The sequence below is a fragment of the Eptatretus burgeri genome, chromosome 1 (assembly GCF_056783735.1).
Source record: "Eptatretus burgeri isolate ZD-2024b chromosome 1, Ebu_testis_v1, whole genome shotgun sequence".
Taxonomy (NCBI): domain Eukaryota; kingdom Metazoa; phylum Chordata; class Myxini; order Myxiniformes; family Myxinidae; genus Eptatretus; species Eptatretus burgeri.
The window spans coordinates 114,923,573-114,931,819 of record NC_140961.1 but is presented as its reverse complement, the minus strand read 5'-3'; positions in this window follow the sequence as shown (position 1 = coordinate 114,931,819).

Here is an 8,247-nt window from a genome sequence, read left to right as displayed (position 1 = left end):
ATTCTGATAGTACGGAACGGGTCGCTTCAGTGGCCCATGTCCGAAGTCGACCTGCGGCGAGGTGCGATCGCCCGGTCTACCCTCCGCGTGGGTACTTAGGTAGGTCGAATTTGGCGAGCAACCCTATCCCACGCGGGGGCTGATTGGCTCGATCGCGGTGAGACCGAAAGGTCCACCCGTGACTGGTTCCCGGCGTTAGTCCGAGAGGGTCACGACTGGATTGTCCGTCCGGTGGGCGACGTGCCGCGATTCGAGTTACGTGGCCGTCAGCACGCCGGCGGGCGCGAATACCGCAACACTGGTGTCAGGTCGTGCGATACAAATTCATCGCCCTCCTCGCGGCACTGGTATCGGAGAACAAGAAAACGGGCTCTCCTGTCTCCGGCTAAATTCACGGGAATCGGTCCAGGGGTGAGAGAAGCGACCCCCGATTCCCTCCAAATTACGAGCGAGCAAAATTAACCCTTCACGAGAAGCAAGATGGCGTCTCAAGGCGAGCGGGAGCCGGGGGTATTAGAAATGGATGTAGAATGTGTAGGATCCATGGTCCAGGATGGAATCCCCGAGCAGGAGGTGTTGATTGTGCAGGAACACGGACTCGCCCAACTGAACCCAGGGCCCGAGGTGGGTGCGGCAGCGGCCGCGGTGTATGACACCTCCCCCCCCTCTCCACCAAGACCCTTCCCCAACCCCTGCCGAAACGGCTCAGCTGAGTGCATCCAACATGGCCCAGCTATGCGCCATGCTGGCGGCAATGACAGAAAAGATGGATACAAATACAAATGAAATGAAAGACATGAACAAGCAAATGAATGAAGTGAAAACGACGATGGATACAAATACAAACGAAATGAAAAACGAAATGAACAAGCAAATAAACGGAATGGAAGCAAACATGAAGGAAGAAATGAAAAAGCTCCGGGGGGAGACGCAGAACATGGGCCGATGCCTGCAGGCGGGCATGAAGGCCGTGACAAAGGAAATAATAGTTGAGACAAGGGAGGTAAAGGGTGAAGAGTTGTCAGAGACACGGGAGATAGAAAAAATAGAGGAAAGACTACACGAGGAAGACGGGGTAGGTGACGCACACACACACACGGAGGTAGTGGAGGACAATGGGGGTGAGCTCGCGGAGCGTGTGGGGACCCAGTGCGAGCACCTGGATGGCCTCCTCCAGGAACGAGGGGAGGGAGTATGCCCCCTTGAGGCAAGTCACGACCAGGTGAGTTCGGTCGTGCTTTGCGAGGTTGAGGGGACGAGTGCTGCGAACGGTTGCACGGAGAGCTTGGGGGGTGTAGAGGCCCCGGAGACCCTTGTGGGGACACAAATCCCCAGTGTGGTTGTCCCTGTGTGTGTGGTGCAAGGTGTGAGTGCGGCACCGTGTGTGGAAGCGACCCCGTGTGTGAGTGGTGTGGTGGCGATGGTGCCAGAGTGCGTGCTTCCCAGCACGCCGGGTGTGGATGGGGCACCGTGTGTGAGTGAGGCCGTGTGTGTGAGTGAAACGGCCAGTATGAGTGAGGGACCACGTGTGAGTGGTGTGGTGGCGATGGTGCCGGAGTACGTGCTTCCCAGCACGCCGTGTGTGGATGAGGCACGGAGTGTGAGTGAGGCACCGCGGGTTAGTGCCCCCGCGTGTGTGGGTGAGGCACCGTGTGTGGAAGAGACCGCGTGTGTGAGTGTCGCCGTGTGTATGAGTGAGGTACCGCGGGTGAGTGCCCCCGCGTGTGTGGATGAGGCACGGAGTGCGAGTGAGGAACCGCGGGTGAGTGCCCCCGCACGCGTGAGTGAACGGCCGTGTGCAAGGTCGCTGTGTGCCAGGGAGACCGTGTGTGTGAGAGAGCGGTATGAGAGGGAGATGTCGGTTGGCATGCGGGAGCACGCAGCCGCGTCTCCCCGTGTGAATGTGATGGAGTGGACTGTGTGCGTCGTAACACGCAGGTATGCGTGGGTCGAATGGCGACGACGGCGACATGGGAGGAACGAAAGCCGAGTAGCGGCTGTAGTTGTTTCGCGGACCGTACCGGGTTCACCCGGCAGTGAGCACGCGGTTCGTGCTGTGCAACGCACGAGACCGCCACGTGCTCGCTTGCGAGAGTGAAGTCCCGGTCCGGAAACGCACGCGGTGGATTTGCCGATCCCGCGGACGGACAAAGTTTAGGCAGGTAAACGGATTTGGACCGGACGGGTTCTCCACGCGATCGTGTGTGTTAAGCTCCAACGGGCAAAGCACATGTGTTCGCGTGGGGAACCCCTCGAGACGTGGGGCTTGTTTTTTTTATGCGCACGGTGACGTCATGGCTGCACGTGGGGTTGGAATCCGGCAGGAGGGGTATCTCTGCCGGATGGTCCCGTCCAAGGAGGGACGAGGAACACGTGCAGCTGCATGACGTCACGGGCAGGTGCAAAGTGCGCGAGCTCTGAGTTGCCGCGCAGGTGCTGCGCATGGGAAAAAAAAAAGCAAGCCTCACTTTCGGGTGTACAGGATTCCTGGGCAAGGGGTGAAAGACCCCCCTTACCTGGGCACAGGATGGAAACTAGTTAGGGGGAAGGGTTAGCTTAGTTAGACCGACTTCATGGGGCAGGGGTAAGTCCTCATGGAGTCCGTGGAATGGATTAGGTAGAGGGATTTAGTGAGCTTTAGGTTGGGAAATAAAATGAATTTTTGAGTTAGGAGACAGTGACTGACAGTGAGTGTGTAGAGGGGACGTAGTTTAGCTACGTAGTGTTAAAAGGAACGTGCTGTAGTTTAAGGGACGACGTGGGAGCACGAGTTAGTTAGGGGATGTTGTTAGAAGGATGGCAGAGTTCAGTGGTGAGTGTGTTGAAGAGTTGGTGAGTGAAGTGGAAGCATGTGCTTGGTGAGTGAGTGAGGCCAGCGGGTCTGTGTGTGTGTGGAGCGAATGGGGAATGCATGGTGCGATGAGTGATTGGGGGGAGGAGTGACTCCCGCCCAAGGGACCCCGGGGTCAGTATAAAGTGAGTTAGGGGGTTAGTCAAATTGAAAAATGGAGGTCGTTTTGTTGTTGGTGGGAAAGTAGGCTCGAGACCCATTTGGAGGGGTGCAGGAGCCCTGTTGACGGGCTTGGGAGCGTGGCTGCGAAAGGTGAGTATCGCTGAGTGGGTACCCCGGGCACCAGGCTAGTCGGCCGCGGTAGGCCATGGGCCCATGGGGGGCCGGGATAGCGTAGTGGGCACGGGTGCGCCTGCTTGGTGCGGGGGCCCGGGGCGCCATTAGCCGCGTGGGCAGTGTTGTGGGCACGGGTGACCCTCGGAAAGGGGCCCGGGAGGCCGGCCTGCCACGTGTGCGTTTCAGGAGAGGTGCCATGGGGGGCACTCCCTGGTGTTAGGGAGCTGGTAGGCTCGGAGGCAGTGTAGTGCCCGGGGGTGCCATAGCGGGAGAATCGGCAGAGGGTCGTGCCTGCCAAAGGGAGCCACGTGTCCCAGCCAGGAGACCGTGTGAGGGCACGGAGCGAAAATTGGGGGGCGAGGCCCGAAATTGTGAGGACACCAACACAGGCGACGGGAATCTGGGTTTATAGAACCAATAGTTTAAGCGAGAGGCGCTTGTTGAAAGCCCCGGGGTAGTTTAACAGTTAAATGGTTGGGGTAGATTAGGAGATGTACCCCTCCGCACCATCCATCCCCTCGCTCTCGTTGTGGGCCGCTGGACCCACTTTGGGTTAGATCGCCGAACTCTGGGGAGGCCATTCTGAGGCTTCGGTGGGCCTCGACACAGGACGCTAGCTCTCCCTTGTTCCCCTCCGGGAAGGGAACGTAGGGGTTGGGAGTAGGCTAGGTGACAGGATAGGTCAGCCGAACAAAGACGATAAAGGGGGTTAGGGGACGATTTATAGTGGGGGAGTAAAAATAAAAACAACAAAAAAATAAGTTGGGGCTAAATTGGGGTTTGACAAATTAAGGGAGTGGGTATGTTCAGTGACAGGCAAAGGCGATAGGTTGGGAGGGAGACAGGTAGGTAGGTCCGAGCCCGCCTTCCAAGTGGCCAGCACCACCGCACTCCCTCCACCAACCTCCACTGAACGGCAAAGGCTGGCCAACTTCATCGGCTGGCCGTGTTTTGCTTCAAGGCAGAGGCCGGCCAACTTCATCGGCAGCTGTTGTTTTGCTGCAAGGCCTGTGCCGGCCCACTTCATCTGCCGGCTGGCTGTTTTTTCTTCAAGGCCTGTGCCGGCCAGTTCATCTGCCGGCTGTGTTTGCCTGCAGCGGCCTTCTTCTGCGGGCTGTGTTTGCCTGCTGCCTTTGCCATGCCATGCCCACTGCCCACGTTCACCAGCCCCGTTCAATTTTTGCTTTGCCCCCCCCTGTTCATTTTCATGTGCGCCAGGATCCGCAAGGCAACAGTTTGCAAGCTGCAAGAACTGCCCTGTTGGCAGCTACAACACGGGCCTGCAGTGGCGGCCCGTGCACCGTGTTTGTGTTCATGCATCCATTCGTTGTGCTCATTGCGTGTGCCACTTGAGCTGGCACGGAGACTGCGTTTGTGCAGCCCATGCACCGTTGTGGTTCACTGCGTTCAGTTCAAAAGGGAAGGCCTTGGACTGCGTGTGAGCAGCCAGCCACGTTCCCTGTCACCTGCATTGTTTGAGCCAGAGACTGCATGCGGGCAGCCTGGCTCCCTGCTAACTGCTTTTCTTTTGCAGAGTTCAATGATCCTGGGCCATGGTTTAGTGTAAAATTTGTAAGTTAAGGTTAAGATGTACTGTAAATATGAGTGCGCCCCCGGCATGTATGTCTTAGCGCCGGCAATTTTATTTAAGTCGTCCGTGTGAGTGAGTTTGTTTAGGTAGTTACGCAGCCCTCAGGTTATTTATTTTGGGGACACGAATACCATGAATGTCGCACTCAGGGATCCGTAGGTAAAATGTACTCGGGGAAAACTACACATGATGGCACACGAAAATTTGACGACTCGGGACGAGTCTGTAAAAAGGGAAGGGGGTAGTGTTGTGGTTACCAAATTCGCAAACCACCATTCAGGTCCCTTAGGTGAGGTATCTCGGTAAGTGCATGTGCAGTTAGGCCCAAACCCGTTGTCTAGTGGGAATACATGTCATTTATACGTGCTGCGACTCTTCAGGATAGCCGTTTTTCTTTTACTATCTTTATTTTGGACCAACCGCCATGATTACCACCACAACCACAACATCAACCACCAACCACAACGCCGCTTCACCACAACCGCCACGACCTTCACGTCACACCTCGCAACCGTAGCATCGCCACCGTTCTTGCGCCGCTGTGGGTACCGGTGTTGGACTCGTGCAGAGCGCGCGCCGAACAGCGTGTACAAAATCATGGATTTTGTGCTTCAAAAACGGATCAAAAACGATACACGCCCACTTTTTGCCGTCCAATCGGTGAGCGAGGGGCGATTTGGCCCCGCCTCCAGAACGATCGATATATGCAAATTTGTGGATCAAAAAGCCTTCACGCCCACTTTTTCTCGGGCCAATGGGGAGCGAGGTGAAAGGTCAAAGGGAGGGGGTCAAAGGCGAAGCTACGGGGGGATAAAAGGACCGTGTTCGTCAGTCAGAGCCGTGTGGAAGTCTGGAGCCCGAAGCCTGCAGTAGCTGGAGAAGCTGAAGAGAGTCGAACGAGGAGAGCCCAAAGAAGAGTCCAGGGTGGAGAGTCCAGAGGCGGAGAGGCGGCAGCGGCGAAGGCAGACGAGGGGGTGCTCGCGACGGTGCCGGGAGCTGCACGCCCGAGGAAGGCCGGCAGCGCGACCTGGCCGAGGTGGAGACGCACACCAGGGATAATAAAGATCCTCTATACCCCGAGCATCAGCAACCCCCTCCTGTTTCCCCCCGCGCTGAGATAGTGCGACCAAGGCGCCCCTTTCCCACCCCCTGCCAGACACTGTCCGCGAGGCCCGCGGAGTGAGGCGCCATCGCCGCTCCGCGTCTCATCACCAGACGGGTAGGCGCGACCCGGTCTCGGCCTCAGGCCCGCCTCATCCTTGAGGGTATTCTTTTCCTTGGTTTTGGGTATGTGTTGTCGGCGCCGTCTGTGAAGTAGAATTGTATAAGTGTTGCCGTGTGCTCGGTAGTCGGTATTAGCTCTGCATTGTCTTCGCTTTTATATTTGCTTTTTGTGTAAATGGAATTGTGTTTTTTCTGTGTGCTTTTGGTGGAATTGAATATGTGTGCTTCCCGTGTGCCGCGAATAAATGTGCTTTATTGTTGAACTGTTCTCCCGCTTCGCTTCGTCTTTTTCTCCCATTGAATCCTCATCTTGCTTCACGTAAAGGGTTGGTAGTGGGCTGAATACGCCCAATAATTAATCGAACCGTCGAGGTCGACGATAACACCGCTCGGTTATTCTGATAGTACGGAACGGGTCGCTTAAGTGGCCCGTGTCCGAAGTCGACCTGCGGCGAGGTGCGATCGCCCGGTCTACCCTCCGCGTGGGTACTTAGGTAGGTCGAATTTGGCGAGCAACCCTATCCCACGCGGGGGCTGATTGGCTCGATCGCGGTGAGACCGAAAGGTCCACCCGTGACTGGTTCCCGGCGTTAGTCCGAGAGGGTCACAACTGGATTGTCCGTCCGGTGGGCGACGTGCCGCGATTCGAGTTACGTGGCCGCCAGCACGCCGGCGGGCGCGAATACCGCAACAATATTATCTCCAGGTCATACAGAATTCACAGTTCGAATTAAAATAAATTTTTTATAAAGAAGGGCGTATCATTTGCATGAGAATAGAACAATGGGGGTATGATATGAATGATTTAGGGTATAATTGGTCATTTAAAATTAACCTCGAAGACCTGGAACAATTAAATCAGTCTCGTAAGGAAGAATATTATCCACTTGGTATCGAGAATGCGTTTTGTGGAGCCACGATTAGTAAACAACAAATAAAAGAATTTAATAAGGGTAAATATAATAATGGTTTTGCCCTTGTTTATCTCATGAAAACAGAAAAAACAGGATTATATATAATAAGTAAGGAAATACAAAATGATTTAACTATGGGAAGATGGGGAGGTGTTTCCTGCCATAATATTATTCTAACATATATTTTTAATACATAAATGACAGCAAGAAGGCTTCAAGAAAATTATCATTTCTGTGTCCAAGCATACCTTCAAGAAAAGGGTATTCGGTATTTTAATAAATATGTTCTACAACATAAGAATGAGGTATTTTCAATAAAAGATTGGCATTATGCTGATGTTGATAAACCGACAACTTTAGATTTAATTAGAATGTTAAATAATGAAGAAATTATAAGGTTAAGAAAAGGTAAGGCTCTTTTAGAAATTCAAAAGAAATTTTATTGGTTTCCTGTTGTAAAAAAAAATATTTTGGATACAGGAATAACAAGAAATCCTGATGAATATATGTATAATATTCTATGGGGTGTAAGCGATTCAAGGATAGTAAGGGATGAGGAAGGAGTTGAAGAAGAGAGGGAAGAGGAGGAGTGGGAGAAGAAAGAGCAGGAGGAAAAGGAGAAGAGAGAGAGGGAGGAAAGAGAGAAGAGAGAGAGGGAGGAAAGAGAGAGGGAGGAGAGGGAGGAAAGAGAGTGGATGAATAAATATCAAAATATGGAACCAGTGAGATTAAAAAAAGATTGGTGGTATTACAGAAAATAACTCAACTCACCGAGGAGGAAAACAAAGAATTGACAAGTCTATTTGCAATATTTTCTTCAAGACTATTGACATCGACAAGCTATTCATTTTAATTCAAGTTTTTCATTTTTATTTTTTTTCTGAAATAAATGGAGGAGAGAGTGAAGGCATTTCTAAGGATTCTTTATGTTTTAAAAATTAAGATTCAAATGTGCATGTTGGAAACTAAAAAGGTTTTTGCACTCTGCAGGAATTTTTCACATAAATAAATGAGTTATTGTCTCAAATGTAAAAAGAAAACTAATACTAAAAATATTTCATATATTAAAAGTAAAAATAACAGGGTTATACAAAAAGGTATATGTTCGGTGTGTGGTTCAAAAAAAAAATCAATTTATCTCCAAACACAAACTCGGAGGAGATATACAAAAGTTTTTATCAGGAAGTAAATTTACAACTACTGGAATACCAGGGGAATTACATCTACCAGGGTATTCTTTCTGTGGTCTTGGCACAAACTTGAATAAAAGATTAGATGAGGCAGACAATCCTAAATCCTGGAGTAAACCAATCAATAGAGTTGATGAAGTGTGCATGAGACACGATATTGATTATGGGAATACCACAACGTTGGAAGAAAAGCATGAAGCC